The 16,821-nt window shown below is 37.5% G+C and overlaps 1 protein-coding gene across 8 annotated transcripts in view; it reads left to right on the forward strand.

Annotated features, from left to right (window-relative positions):
- Positions 1 to 16,821, forward strand: part of SCAPER (S-phase cyclin A associated protein in the ER) — a 589,310-nt gene that overhangs the window by 21,587 nt on the left and 550,902 nt on the right. The window lies entirely within an intron of this gene.

Here is a 16,821-nt window from a genome sequence, read left to right on the forward strand (position 1 = left end):
ATTTTTCCTATCTGTCATTTGGGGTTATTTTCTGTTGGTCTGCTTTTGGGTCTTTTGGTCATAAACTATGCTTTTGTTTGCCAGAAGATTTCTTTTTTTTAATCTGCCCTAATTTTGAAAGATGGTCTTAGAGGGAATAGAAGTCTAGGTTGACGGATTTTTTTTTTCTTAATATCTTTTTTTTTTCTTCTTGAGACAGAGTCTTTTTTTGTCACGTAGTCTGGAGTGCAGTGGCACAATCATAGCTCACTGCAGTTTTTACCACCTGGCTCAAGCAGTCCTCCCACCTCAGCCTCCTAAGTAGCTTGGAACTATGCCACCACACTTGGCCAATTTTTTTATTTTTAATTTTTTTGTAGTGATAGAGTCTTGCTTTGTTGCCCAGGCTGGTCTTGAACTCCTGACCTCAAGTGATCCTCCTACGTTGGTCTTCTTCCACAGTGCTGGGATTACAGGCATGAGCCACTATGCCTGGTCTATCTTAGTATCTTGACAAAAGAGATTCCACCGTCCTAATATACAGCATTTACATAGTTCAAAATTCAAACTATAAAACAATGTTCATTTAGAGAAATTCAACTTTCTTCTCTTTTCTTTCTCTTCTTCCCTTGTGGGTAACATTAAAATTTTTTTTTAATTGTAATTTCTAAAATTTAAATTGTGCTAATACAAATAACATGACATTTATCATCTGAACCATTTTTAAGTATACAGTTCAGTGATATTAAGTATATTCATATTGTTATGCAGTTATCACTATTACTCATCTTCAGAACTCCTTGTCTTGCAATATTGAAACTCTATATACATTAAACAATAATTTCCCATTTTCCCTTACCCCCTGCTCCTGTACCACTTGCTGTGCCTGTGATTTTGACTACTTTATGTACCACATATAAGTGAAATCATCCAGTATTTGTCTTTTTGTGTTTGGCTTATTTCATTTAGCATAATGTCTTCAATACTCATCCATATTGTAGCATATGTCAGAATTTCCTTCCTCTTTAAGACTGAATAATATTCTGTTGTCAGTATATATTACATTTTGCTTATCCATTCATCAGACACTTGGACTGTTTCCCCTTTTTAGCTATTGTGAATGATGATGCTATGAACGTGGGTGTACAGATAGATATCTCTTCAAGACTGTTTTCAGGCCAGACTCAGTGACTTACGCCTGTAATCCTAGCACTTTGGAAGGCTGAGCCAGTTGGCTCACTTGAGTTCAGGAGTTTGAGACCAACTTTGCCAACCCTGGCTCTACTAAAAATACAAAAATCAGCTGGTGTGGTGATATGCACCTTTAATCCCAGCTACGTGAGAGGCTGAGGCATGAGAATTGCTTGAATGCAGGAGGCAGAGGTTGCAGTGAGCCATGATCATACCACTGCACTCAAGCCTGGGTGCCAGAGCAAGACTCTGTCTCCAAAAAGTAAATAAATAAATAAAATAGTGAAGAACTGTTTTCAGTTATTTTGGGTACATAACCAGAAGTGGAACTTCTAGATAATATGGTAAATCTACTTTTAATTTTTGGAGGAACTGTCACAGTGTTTTCCGCAGTGGCTGCAACATTTAAAATTCCCACCAACAGTGCACAAGGGTTCCAATTTTTCCACGTCCTCGCCAACATTTTTTATTTTCTGTTGTTTTGATAGTAGTCATTTTAATGGGTGCATGGGTAATCATTTTTGTTAATGTTTGATTTATCCTTTATATTTTCAAAAAGAAGAATGTGTATATTTATATGTATATACATGTGTTTTTCTTTTTTGAACCTAAAGATAATATATTTTAGTATCTTGGGAGGTTTTTTTTTTTTGCTCAGCAATATATTCTAGAGTGTTAAAGATCTTAATTTCTTTTTATAGCTGCATACTATTTCCTATTGATCTTTGTTTTAAAACTCTAGCAGGTAAGATATAGTAAAGCTTTTCTTATCTGCCGATTGTGACTCTAAGGAATATGTCCAAAAACCTGAAAGTAAATGAAAAATGCCTATGATCATACACAACAGATAGTCCACACACTGTAAGTATATTCACTGTACTTGCAGAATTCTTGAGTTCCTTATTCAGAACTATAATAGTACATTTCCCATAAGCCTAGCAAATAAGAATTGACAGCTAATAGCTTGTTAGGGAAGAGGAGAAAATAATTAATAATTAAGCTTTTGTGTCCTACTTAATCATCAGGAAGTAAAGAACTAAAAAATCTTCAACAACACTTTTGTCTGTGCCCATTTATTTTAGGACAACTATCTTTGGTATTTCTATAACTCCTGAGGCATAATTAAATTATAGTATCATATAGAAGTTGGCGTTCATAGTGATAACCTGAAGTTATCAAGAAAAGAGTAGGTTTCTTTAGTAGCCTCTGTTGCAGAGGTCAAGGAAATGTGTTTAGAGATTTTCATACAAAATAGTAAAACCAAAAAGAATTTGTGCTTAGCAGGGAAAACTTCAGTTATCAATTTATGTAGAACACCTCCTTTCCCAATAATGTTCATTTATTGATGTTTTTTTAAAAATCATTCTGCCAGTTCATTCATTCGTGACATATTTATGTGCCAGGTGCCATCCTAGACAGTGAGAATAGAGTGGTGAACAAAACCTAGTCCTTCAGAAACTTACTGTCTAATGGGAAGACAGAATAAACACATTAAATGTATGATTTAAAATATAATTGTGGTTAAGTATTACAAAGGAGTACAAATTGGTTTGAGTATATAAAAGGAATCCTGGCCAAGTCTTGGGGTTGAAGAAAACTTAGCCTTAGGAAGTTACATTTAAGTTGGAATTCAAAAGATCATTAGGCTTTGGCTGGGCCAAGAGGAATACTCTTCTTAATCAGGATGCTTTCAGTAGCAAGTAGAGTTGGCTTCAGATAAGAGTTGATCCAGTGGCTCAACAGTGTCATCAAGAATTTGATTGCTTTTTCTCCACTTACTCTGGCTTCTGTTCTGTTGCCATTATTTTAAGACTTGCTGTCTTTATGATCCCTAGATGGTTAGCAGTAGTTTTCAAAGCTGTATATTCCCTAATATATGGCCAGTAGGAGAGTCTTTTCTTTAACATTCCAGTAAAAGATCTGAGATCCTCAGTTTTGATCACCTTAGGTCACATGCTCACCTCTGGATAACTTCTTGTGGATAGGTGAGCAGATTGACTTAGGCAAGGTCATGTGCTGTGCCCTGGAGTTAGGGACAAAATGTGCTTATCTAGAACCACAAGGGACCCCAACAAAAACTGTTAGGAAAGGAGGATGTAGAGAATGAATGCTAGGGAGGAAGCCAATAAATGTGCATTATAGAGGGGCAGATTATTCCACATGGAAGAAATAATTCTGTGTAAATGTCCTGAATTAGGATGGAGCTTGGTGCTTATGGGGAACTGAATGAAAGTCAGTGATATTGGAGCATGGCAAAGGAGGAAAAGAATAGTACAAGATGAGACTGGAGCCCAGGTCATGTATTTATAGATAATACCAGATTTCCAAAGTGGTGCTGCCAGTTTCGTTTCCTGTCAGTAGTATATGGGAGGAGTTGCCCCAGATCCTCACCAGTACACAGTATAATCATTTATTTATTAAAAAATTTTTTTAGTAATTTTGATGACCGATTCTTAGTACTTCTTCATTTGATTATTGGCCATTTAGGTATCATTTGTGAAGTGCGTACTCAAGTTTCCTGTTCATTTTTTTATTGACCCAGTAGACTTCTTTTTTGACTCAGTGTCTGTCTTCTTCTTCCTCTTCTTTTTTTCTTTTTTAAATAGAGACTGGGTCTCACTCTGTTGCCCAGGCTGGTCTCAAACTCCTGAGCTCAAATAATTCTCCTGCCTTTTTCCTTTATGATTAGTGCCTTTTGTGTCCTGATTATTTCTTTCTACCTGAAAATCATGAAAATATTCCCCTATATCATTTTTGGTAACTTTTAATTTCATTATAATTTTAAATTTAAGAAAGGTTGTAAGAAGACTATGAGGAATTCTCATATATCCTTTTGCCAGATTTACCAATTGCTAATTTTGCCCCATTAGTTTTATTCTTTCCTTTCTCTCTTAGGCTGTGTGAAACACACATGTGTCTGTAAATATACATCCATCCATATACACATATCTACCTGCACACATAGATCAATATATATACTTTTCTCCCTGAACCATTTGAGAGTATTTGAAGCCAACATACTCCTTCATCCTTAAATACTTCAATGTGTATTTACTAAGAATTAAGGACATTCTTTTATATGACCACAATTCAGTGATCAAAATGTGGAAATTTAACATTCATGCTATATTATTATATAATCCACAGTAGATATTCAAAATTTGTCATTATCTGAATGATGTATTTTATAGTTATTTTCTTCTTGATCCATTTAGTTGTCAGGTCTGTTTGTTCTTCTTTAATCTGGAGCAATTCTTCAGCCTTTCTCTTTCTTGACTGCCATTTTTGAAGACTACGGAACAGTTATTTTGAAGAATGTCTCCTCAATTTAGATGATGTTTCATCATGATTAGGTTCAGGTTTTGCATTTTAGGCAGAGTATCACATGAATGATGATGGGTCCTTCTCAATACATCACATAGGAGGTATATGATTTGAATTCGTCCTGCTTGTTAACTTTGATCACTTTGTTAATGTAATGTAGTGTCAAGCTTTTCTACTTTAAAGTTTCTGTTTTCTCTTTTGATATTAGTAATTTGTGGAGAGGCACTTTGAGGCTGTGTAAATATACAGTACCTTATCAAACTGTCACTTACTAGTTTTAGAATCCATTAATGATTTACTCATTAGTTAAAGATCTGTGAGGAAAAAGCTTACATTCTCCTGTTACCTGAACTCTGATTTTTAATTGTATTTAATGTAATCTGACATTATCATTATTTATTTTGATACTCAGATTGTCCCAGATTAGCTAGTGGGTGACTTTAAGCTGGCTCTTGGATTTTTTTTTTTTTTTTTTTTTGAGACAGGGTCTCTGTGACCCAGGCAAGAGTGCAGTGGCATAATTACAGCTCACTGCCGCCTCAACTTCCTGGGCCCAAGCCAGCCTCTTGTCTCAGTCTCCTGAGTAGCTGGGCCAATTTTTAAAATTTTTTGTAGAGATGGGGGTCTCCCTATGTTTCCCAGGCTGGTCTTGAACTCCTGGACTGAAGTAGTCCTCCTGCTTCCGCTTCCCAGAGTGTTGGGATTACAGTTGTGAATCACTGTACCCAGCCAAGTTTATTTGGTATGTCCATGTTATTCTTTGAGCGTTTCTATACTTTCTAGTGTAACAAGCTGCTGTAGGTTCAGCTTGTAATTTCCCTGTTTTATTCTTTTTCTCACCTTATTACACAGACTAGGACTTTCAATATAACATTGAATTTATATTCACAGGAGGCAGAGGTTGCAGTGAGCTGAGATCGCACCACTGCACTCCAGCTTGGGTGACAGAACGAGACTCCGTCTCAAAAAAAAAAATTGGAGCAGAAAAAAAATTTGAAAGGGAATGGCTTTAAAACTGACAAAAGCTATCAGCCAAATTCTCCCAGAAGCTCTACAAACCCCTAAGCAGGATAAATACAAAGAAAACCAAACATAAGTATATCACAGAAAAACTGATGAAAACCTGAAACAAAGAAAATCTTAAGAGTGTACAGAGACAGTAAGACCTCATTACCTTCAAAGGGGTGACAAAAAAACTCAGCTGATTTTCCAACAAACAGACATGATAAATGTCAGTAAACAGTGAAAGAAAATTGCTGTTTTCTAGTATAAAAAGTATTCTAATCTAGTATGATAATATAGTATAATCTAGGTTTGCATGCAAACCTACATTCTACTATTATACTACATTATGTACTATATATACTATATTATATTATTATACTATAACTAATGCAGTATAATAATCTAGGTTTGCATGCAAATGAAGAACACCAGAAAACAGTAAAAATATGAATAAAAGAGTATAAATACAAACTATATGAAAGTACTGTAATCTTATGAAATTTTAAAGATATGAAAAACAAAGTATATCCCGGCCTCCCAAAGTGCTGGGATTACAGGTGTGAGGCATGGCTCCTGGCCCTTTTATTAGTTTTTAAATAGATATTTTGACGTATTTCTGCATGGCAGTTATTTAGTTCTTTCACTTTGAAGGTATTATTTTATTGGCTTGCATTTATTGTTTCTATTTCTTATAGAATGTCACTTGTCAGTTTTATTCTTATTAATTTGAGGTTACCTGTGATTACTTCTAAGGTTTTCTTTCTTTTTTTCTTTTGGTTGTCAGTACTTTTTTACCCTAATATGTCTATCGTTTGTCTTTTTATTTTACTTTTTTATTAAAAAAATCACAATTTTATTGATAGTGCCTGTTGATTCATGGTATGATCTTTTTTGTTAGTTTTGGAAAGTTCTTAGCCTTTATGTGCTCTAATCCCATTCTTGTTTCTCTTTTCCTCAGATTTCAGTTTCTGCTTCTATGTTTGATCTTTTTAAAAATTTCTTATGTCTCTTTTGCTCTTTTCTATTTTTTTTTCCTGTTTTCATTGGGTTGTTTTAGTCTAATTCACTAATTTCTTGTTAAACCATTCATTAAGTTCTTAATTTCAGTTTTTTCATTTTTCATTTTTGTAATTTCTACTTGATTTTTTTTTGAGACGGAGTCTCGCTCTGTCGGCCAGGCTGGATTGCAGTGGCTGGATCTCAGTTCACTACAAGCTCCGCCTCCCGGGTTTACGCCATTCTCCCGCCTCAGCCTCCGGAGTAGCTGGGACTATAGGCGCCCGCCACCTCGCGCGGCTATTTTAGTACAGACGGGATTTCTCAATCTCCTGACCTCGTGATCCTCCCCTCTCGGCCTCCCAGAGTGCTGGGATTACAGGCTTGAGCCACCGCGCCCGGCCTCTACTTGATTTTTTTAAAGTATCTAGTTTTCTGCAGAAAATTTCAGTCATTTTATTTTCAGTTCATATTAATTAAAGTTACTTTAAAATCTATTTCTGATAACTTTTGTTACTTGGCTCATTGGTGGGTATATTCTCATTTTTTGTATTTTTTCTTGGTTTTTAGTCTTTGGACTTGTTTTCTAGTATGCCCAGTAATAATTTATTTTATTTTATTGCTGCATAAGAGATGTACATAATTTTGGGGTACATGTGATAATTGATTACATTCATATCATTTGTTAAGATCAAATTAGTATACTTGGTTGTATCTGTCAACCTAAATATATCTTTTTATACTAGAAACATTCAAATTATTCTCTTCTAGCTATTTTGAAATGCATAATAAAGTATTATAACTATAGTCACCCCTCTGATCTATCTAACACCAGGTCTTATTTTTTCTATCCAACCATGTATTTGTACCCATTAATCAACTTCTTATCCCCTCCTACCCCACTGCACTACTTTTCCTGGCCTTGGGTAACTACCAGTCTACTCAATATTTTCATGAGATGCACTTTTTTAGCTCCAACATATAGGGAGAACATGTGATCGTTCTCTTTCTATGCTTGGCTTATTTCACTTAACATAATGACCTCCAGTTCCATCTGTATTGTTGTAAATGACATGATTTTATTCTTTTTCATGGCTGAATGATATTTGACTTTGTATATGTAATACATTTTCTTTATTCATCTGTTGATGGGCACTTAGGTTGATTCCATATATGTGAATAGTGATGCAATAAACATGGGAGTGCAGATATCTTTTTGATTAAAGTTTCCTTTATTTTGGATATATACTCCGTAGTGGAATTGCTGGATCATATGGCGAGTCTATTTTTAGTTTTTTTGAGGAACTTTCATACTGTTCTCTATAATGGCATACTAATTTTCATTTCCACTAATAGTAATAGTGTACTAGGGTGCCTCTTTTTCCATATCCTTGGTGACATGTTATTGCCTGTCTTTTTGATAAAAACCATTTTAACTGGGTGAGATGATATTTCATTGTAGTTTTGATTTGCATTTCTGTGGTGATTAGTGATGAGTCTTTTTTCATGTATCTGTTGGCCATTTTGTATACCTTCTTTTGAGAAATGTCTATTTAGATCTTTTGCCCGTTTTTAATTTGAATTATTTGTGTTTTGCTAGTGAGTTGTTGGAGCTCCTCATATGTTCTGGTTATTAATCTCTTATTAGATGGGTAGTTTCCAAATATTTTCTTCCATTCTGTGGATTGTCTCTTTGTTGATTATTTCCTTTGTTGTGCAGAATCCTTTTAGTTATTAATATAGTCTCATTTGTCTGTTTTTGTTGCTTGTGCTTTTGAGATCTTACACAAACAAGTCTTTACCCAGACAAGTTATCTTTACCCAGACAAGTTTTCTTTTAGTAGTTTCATAGTTTCAGGTCTTACCTTGAAGTTTTTAATCCATTTTGATTTGATTTTTTGGTATGGTGAGAGATAGGAATCTAGTTTTATTTTTTTGCATAAAGTTATCCAGTTTTTCCAGCACCATTTATTGAATAGGGTGTTCTTTCCCTGGTGTATGTTCCTGTCAATTTTGTCAAAGATTACTTGGCTGTAAATGCATATGTTTATTTCTGGGTTCTCTATTCTGTTCCATTGGTCTGTGTGTTTGTTTTTGTGCCAGTACCATGCTGATTTTGTTACTATAGTCAGGTACGGGGATGTCTCCAGCTTCATTCTTTTTGCTGAGGTTTGTTTTGGCTGTTTGGGGTATTTTGTGTTCCATATAAGTTTTAGAATTTTTTTTTTTTTTTTGAGATGGAGTCTCGCTCTGTCTCCCGGTCTGGAGTGCAGTGGCCGGATCTCAGCTCACTGCAAGCTCCGCCTCCCGGGTTTACGCCATTGTCCTGCCTCAGCCTCCCGAGTAGCTGGGACTACAGGCGCCTGCCACCTTGCCCGGCTAGTTTTTTGTATTTTTTAGTAGAGACGAGGTTTCACCATGTTAGCCAGGATGGTCTTGATCTCCTAACTTCGTGATCCGCCCGTCTCGGCCTCCCAAAGTGCTGGGATTACAGGCTTGAGCCACCGCGCCCGGCCTTAGAATTTTTTTTTTCTATTTCTGTAAAGAATGTCATTGGTATTTTGATAAGGGATTGCATTGAATCTGTAAATTGCTTTGGGTAATATTGTTGTTTTAATAGTATTCTTCCATTTCATAAGTATGAAGTATCTTTCCATTTTTTATAGCCTCATTCTCTTTCATCAGTCTAGATCTTTCCCTTTTTTGGTTAAATTGATTCCAAGATATTTTATATTGTTTGTAACTGTCGTAAATGGGATTGCTTTCTTGATTTTCTTTTTTAAATTGTTCACTGTTGGTTTTTGTATGTTGATTTTGTATCCTGTACCTTTACTGAATTTGTTAATCAGTTCTTTTTTTTTTTTGAGACGAGTCTCGCTCTGTCGCCCAGGCTGGAGTGCAGTGGCCGGATCTCAGCTCACTGCAAGCTCCGCCTCCCGGGTTTTACGCCATTCTCCTGCCTCAGCCTCCCGAGTAGCTGGGACTACAGGCGCCCGCCACCTTGCCCGGCTAGTTTTTTGTATTTTTTAGTAGAGACGGGGTTTCACCATGTTAGCCAGGATGGTCTCGATCTCCTGACCTCGTGATCCGCCCGTCTCGGCCTCCCAAAGTGCTGGGATTACAGGCTTGAGCCACCGCGCCCGGCCGTTAATCAGTTCTAACATATTTTGGTGGAGTCTTTAGGTTTTTTTTTTTTTTTTTTTTTTGAGACAGTGTTTCACTCTGTCACCCAGGCTGGAGTGCAATGGTGCGATCATAGCTCGCTGCAGCCTTGAGCTCCCAGGCTGAAGCAGTTCTCCTGCCTCTGCTTCCTGAAGTGCTGGGATTACAGGTGTAAGCCACCACACCTGACTGTCTTTATATTTTTCTAAGTAAAAGATGTCATCTGCAAACGAGGCTAATTAGACTTCTTCCTTTTCAATGTGGATGCCTTTTATGGTTTCATAACTGGAAGGGGGACCAACAGATTAGTAGTTTATTTCTTGTTCACTTAATAGTTCATTGTAGGTATTCAGCATGTGACCTTTCACATTTTGATGGGACTAAATTTTTTTTTATCTTTTGACTCCGTCATTCTTTAGAGAGTCCTGCTAGATCCTGTGCATCTGGCCAGTAAATGGGAAACTGAGGGAGAGAGCATAGCTGATGATGCAGGAGACTTAAAAAAAAAAAATCAGATCTGGACATAGCTTACCTCATTTTCCCCTATATTCTAGCATGCAGAAGTCACATGGCCATCTGTCTGCAAGAAAGACTGGAAGGTGTTGTCTAGCTTTGTGACAGGAAAGAAAGCAAGTGGTTTTGATGTATGTTGTAGTCTCTGTCATGGAGGCTGATACAGTATTAATAATTTAGGTTTGAGATGATGATGGCTTGGACTAGGGTGATGGTAGTGGATTTACATTCTCCAGTTGTATTTAGGAGATAGACTCGATAAGACTTGATATATTATTTAGGGTATAGGCTAGTGAGCTCTAACAGAGGCTCCAGAACAGAGTAGCTCATACAAGAGAGAAGTTGTTTCCCCCTTATAATAGTTTAGCCATCCTTAGTTCATCTATGGTTTTACCTTTAGATGGTGTGAAATGTTGGTAAAAACTGATAAAGTTATCATAAATTACTGAACAGGATTCCAGCTTATTCTGTAATATTAGGGAAATTGTACTGATTATATGGTTTCTCAGGTAAGCTTCATGATTAGTAATCTTATCTTCATACTACCCAAAGTATTAAGGGCTTTTAGTAGTGGGAATTTAAGAGAAAGGTTCTTCTCTGAATTATTCAGAAAGCTGAAAAACATTGGAAAAAAGATATAAGAATTTCATTTTATGGGCAAGTAGTGGTATGAATGGATTTTGAAGAAGTTGTATAAAGTAGAAAGTTTTGTGGAGACAGATATATAGATATTTAGTAAACAGTACTTGTAACCTTTTCAAGATCGTGGGAAAAGTTGTTAAAATTGAAATTATTTAGATATTTTAAACCTAAGAGAAAGAAGTTTATTTGGGAGCAAGTCTCAGAAGTACCTAGCCTCTTTGGTGACTATTCTAAACACTTGCTTTCTTAGATTATGTACTATAAGATTTGAACATAAAAACTTTCACTGAAGACTGATACTTTTAATTGAAACATAAGTATTTGAACAGGTCTCTGTAAAATCTCCATACAGCACTAGGTGGCACACTGTGACTTTGGATGAAAATACACATATTTCGTTGAAGACTCCTGTGAGAAAATAACCTAGGTTAAAAAAAAATACTATTTGCAATAGACATCTATTTTATGAAGTATCTCAGAACTATTTATTGCATTTCAAACCCTGATACTGATATTAAAATGCTTAAAACTATTTTATTTACATTACTACTGACATTTTTATAAGAATTGGATTACTAAAACTCATTAGAATTTATGGGTTTTTACTGAAAGGAGTCCATTCAGCATATATTACAAAAAGCATCTGTGCTTTAAAATGAAAAATGATTTTCAATCAGATCTTGTAGTAAGATGAGTAGTTATGATGTTTTTGCTTATTAAGTATTGAAACTAAGAATAAAATCAGGCCGGGCGCGGTGGCTCAAGCCTGTAATCCCAGCACTTTGGGAGGCCGAGACGGGCGGATCACGAGGTCAGGAGATCGAGACCATCCTGGCTAACACGGTGAAACCCCGTCTCTACTAAAATATACAAAAAATTAGCCGGGCGAGATGGCGGGCGCCTGTAGTCCCAGCTACTCGGGAGGCTGAGGCGAGAGAATGGCGTAAAACCCGGAGGCGGAGCTTGCAGTGAGCTGAGATCCGGCCACTGCACTCCAGCCTGGGCGACAGAGCGAGACTCCGTCTCAAAAAAAAAAAAAAAAAAAAAAAAGAATAAAATCAAAGTCTTGAACTAGTAGTTTTTCTTTGAATGTGTGTCTATGTATATATACTAAATACAAAGAGCCAACTTGGTAAAATTGATAGTAGAGCTGAAATGTTTATGGAAGTAAAGAATATTAGATTTGAAGTTTTCTGGTCTAGTGTTACAACATTGCTATTTTGTGATTATCCATTTTAGTTCTTGGAAACTCATTATTTTGTGAAGACTCTTGACTTAGAGTATAATGTATGGCATAGTAAATTTTATGACCACACACACACACACACACACACACACACTCACTCTGTCTCTTTCTCTCTCTCTGTCTCTCTCTCACAGGATGTTCTGTGATTGTGTAAGAGAATTATCTGAAATAGAGCTGAAAAGTAGGCCACCTATTTATACTTGTTCATTTGGCCTGGAAACAATTGTGATACTCTTGGTTAGAACAATGCTTAGGTAACCTAAATGATAGATGTCAGTGTAAGTTAGATAGCACTGACTAATACTTAATGGGAGAAGTGCTTAAGCTAAACGAGGAGGTTTTCTGGTGTTACGTTGATTGGAAAGTATGGGAATGAGTAGAGAAGTGACTTTTGCAAATCTGGAGGACACTGAATGGGGTTTGGACAGTGACAGTGAGTTTCAGTGAAAGCTTAATGAGTCAGGTAAGTAGATGACACATGGATATTCAGGGTAAGGTCAGAGGAATGAAGGAATGTGGGTACAGATGTTTATGTTAAAGACATAAAAAGTGACAAGTTCTGGATTAGACTCTCATCACAGAGAATTAGAGTAGAAGAACGTAGTCTTTGTTTTTTTAGTAGTTTGGATATGCGTTGGTTACTCATTTTTGTACCGAAACCTGATTCCTGTCACTCACAGATTTAGCACCTGTTGTCATTCCCTCTTTCCTACCATAACACAATTTCTCTCTGTACTGGATCATTCCAATCAGTATGAAAGTATGATATACTATCACTCATCTTAAAAATCCATTCTGTTTATTTCTTTGTTCTCCTTTATGACGAAACTCAAAGTATCTTAATACTCACTCTCTCCATTTTTCTCATCATTCTCTTTTGAACCTTTTTCAGTCAGGATTTTGACCCTACTATACCGCTAAATAGGCAATAAGTTATCAGTTTATTAGAGTTTATTATAAATTATTACTTTTATTGCTTCCTGGACAATGCAAGGGTGTCAGTCTTATTGCTGTTGCTTTAAAGATAATGAGTTGATTTTTCCCTCTCCTTTGTACTCTTAAGATTTTTTTTCTTTGTTTCATGTTATCAGTTTTTCTGTGCAATGCTTAAGTGTGGTTTTCTTTGTAAAATGTATCCTCTTTGGGGTTTGCAGAGTTTCTGGGAGAACTGGGCTCATACCTTTTTCTCAACTTTATTTTGTACTGTCAAAGAGATTAATGGGACCGTTGGTGAAATTTAAATGCTGTAGTTTAAATAATAATTCTGTGTCAGCGTTAATCTCCTGATTTTGTTAGTTATGGTATAGTGATATAGGAGAGTATCCTTACATATATAAAATACATAGTGAAGTATTTACTGCCAAGGAGTATAACTGCAGATTGTTCTCAAATGCTTCAGGAAAAAATGTGTGAGGGTATGTTTGATATTCTTTGCATGAATTTAAAACTTCAGTAATTTGAATTTATTTCAGAATGACAAGTAATATGTATCTGTTTATCTCACAATTGGCTTGTTACCATACAGCCACATTATTTGTTTACATATTGACTATGCTGCTTCACATAAAGTGGCAAAATTGAGTAGTTGTTACAGAGATCTTATGGCCTGCAAAGCCTAAAGTAAATAAAATATTTATTATCTGGCCCTTTGTAGAAAATCTTTGCTGACCCTTGCTCTAGAGTGTACTATAGTGACTTGTTTTTCTTTCCCTGAAGTGATGCTGCTCATTAATTTCCTTCATTTGAAAATAATGTGGTGCTTTTTCTTCACATATTCCCCAAAAGAATAAAAATTAACCAGTAGGTGGGGAGAATCCAAACTGGAAGGCAAATAGTAACATACTCCCAGGGGAAGATGAGAACTAATTACATGATTTTGGCAAACATTAATTTGGATATTGTAAGGTTAAAGATAAGAACCATACGTAAATGCTGTAATATAGTTAGTAAATGTGTTTCTCATAGGAGTATGGGTTAGCAATTCTGAAACTACTTTGTGTATATATTAGAATTGAACAGATAAGTAAACAGATTGTAGATAATGAAAACTTGGGATCTTATGTTGGAGAAAGAAGTTTCAAACAAGCAAAGAGAAAGGCTGAAATGAGCCCTGTGGCATAGGATTGAAATCAATCAGTGTAAACTCACGGTTTTTAATGACTTGTTTTTCTAAGACCACCAGAGCGGGCACAAAAGAACCAGCAACTAGGCAAGTGTAGGAGCAAAACTGCAAGTTTATTTTGGTCACCTAGCTTCAGGGGAAGAAGGTGGGTAGGGAGAGGTCTGTCGGCCTCCGGCAAAGAAGGCCGACAGAGTCCCCCGGTGGGGCTCTCGGACGGAGTTCCCACAGTCCCGACATCCCGACAGGAGTGGGGCTGTGAGAAGGCCGCGTGTGGTGTCCCTCCGGAGCGGCTTTTCTAGGAGTGGGAGGGCAATAGGCGGGGCATGGGCGTGTCAGGGGGCGTTCCGCAGGTGCGACCAGGTAAATCTTGGTCTCTTTGGATTGACATCACCTGGCCCATGCCTAGTTGGTCTGCACCTTCCTGGGTCGCCGGCTGCATTTTCGCGCGCGCGGGAAAAGTTGGGGGGATGAAGAACCCGGAAGTGCACCATCTTGCCTCCGTTCATCCAAACATTTAATATCTGTATACAAATAGTTCCAGGTGTGTGTATTGTGTGTTAGGATGCATTCATCTAGTTCCTATTGTTTCATTCTGTGAGTTGACTGGGTGGTTTTTGTGATGTGATGTTGGCTTGGGTACTGGCATGGCAGCAGTTTTCTAGGGGCTCAGCTGGGCTGGAATGTTCAAAATGGCTCACTCACACAATGGGCAGAGGCTGCTGTCCTCTGGGAGTTCAGCTAGGGCCTGTCAACCAGAGTGCTGCCTATGTATGGTCTCTCTACTTGTGGCTTGGGCTTCTCATGGCATGACTGTTGTGGGAAGTCAGGGACCCTGAATGGAGCGACTGGCTGAAACCATGGCAGAAGAATGTAAATTGTGAAGATTTCATGGACATTTATTAGTTCCCCAAATTAATACTTCTGTAATTTCTTACACCTGTCTTTACTGCAGTCTCTGAACATAAATTGTGAAGATTTCATGGACACTTATCACTTCCCCAATCAATACTCTTGTGATTTCCTATGCCTGTCTTTAATCTCTTAATCCTGTCATCTTTGTAAGCTGAGGATGTATGTCGCCTCAGGACCCTGTGATGATTGTGTTAACAGCACAAATTGTTTAAACAGTATGAAATCTGGGCACCTTGAAAAAAAAAAACAGGATAATAGCGATGTCCAGGGAACAAGGGAGATAACCATTAGGTCTGGTTGCCTGAGAGCCGGGCAGAACAGAGCCATATTTCTCTTCTTTCAAAAGCAAATAGGAGAAATATTGCTGAATTCTTTTCCTCAGCAAGGAACATCCCTGAGAAAGAGAATGCGTTCCTAGGGGGAGATCTCTAAAGTGGCCGCTCTGGGGACATCTGTTTTTTACGGTTGCAGGTAAGGGATGCAATAAACCCCGGTCTCCCATAGCGCTCCCAGGCCTATTAGGATGAGGAAATTCCCACCTAATAAATTTTGGTCCCACCAGTTGGTTGTCTGCTGTCAAACCCTGTCTCCTGATAAGATGTTATCAATGACAACGTGTGCCCGAAACTTCATTAGCAATTTTAATTTCGCCCCATCCTGTGGTCACGCCCTGCCTCCATTTGCCTTGTAATATTTTATTACCTCGTGAAGCATGTGATCTCTGTTACCCACACCCTATTCGTACACTCCCTCCCCTTTTGAAAATCACTAATAAAAGCTTGCTGGTTTTGTGGCTTGGGGGGGTATCACAGAACCTGCCGACATGGACATGTGATGTCTCCCCCGGACACCCAGCTTCAAAATTTGTCTCTTTTTTACTATTTCCCTTTATTTCACAGACCGGCTGACACTTAGGGAAAAAAGAAAAGGACCCACGTTGAATTATCGGGGGTGAGTTCCCCCGATGATGACAGCTGGATTTTAAGAGAGGGCACTTTCTAAGAGACTCAGGTGGAGGCTGCAAAGCTTCTGATGACCTAGTCTCAGAAGTTATGCAGTGTCCTTTCTGCCTCATTTTATTGGTCAGAAAGCAAGTCACAGAGGCATATTCAAGGGGAGTGGGTTACATGAGGACATGAACACCAGCAGGTGTGGTTCACTGGAGCCAAGGGGGGCATATTTGGAGACTACCTATCATACTTGTTAATTCATGTATTATTTTTTAGTCTTACATGTTTGCTTCATTGGCTTGGATTGTTAGCTCTTTGAGGACAAGCACAATACTTTATATTTCTTTATATTCTCCTCAGTCTCTTGATATTTTTGCACATAGTAATTACCTTGTGAAATGTATTGTGCCTTAGGATTCCAGGATTGCTAAAAATCCAGGCTGGCAAGAACTGTAGGAGGGCATGGAGGCACCTACTAATTGGACTGGGATTTTGGGCTGGCCCAGTGGTAAGCTTGTTTCACAAAGAGGCAGGTTGCCCACACAGATTTAAAGATTAGATAAAGAGGCTGTATCCTTGTGTTCATATGGGTGCTTTATGATCTCTTTCTTCTCACAGATACTTGGCTTATAAAAACAGACTATTTTGATATGACATTCATTAGTGGGGAAGCAATTTCCTTTATTTTACTGGACCTGGCTCCCAGCTGCTACAGATTGTTGGTGGGGCTGAACCTGTAGGCTCGTGTTTTTAGGCCATGTGGGGCTAGAGCAAGCAAG

The sequence above is a fragment of the Trachypithecus francoisi genome, unplaced genomic scaffold, assembly GCF_009764315.1.
Source record: "Trachypithecus francoisi isolate TF-2019V2 unplaced genomic scaffold, Tfra_2.0 Lachesis_group3, whole genome shotgun sequence".
Taxonomy (NCBI): Eukaryota; Metazoa; Chordata; class Mammalia; order Primates; family Cercopithecidae; genus Trachypithecus; species Trachypithecus francoisi.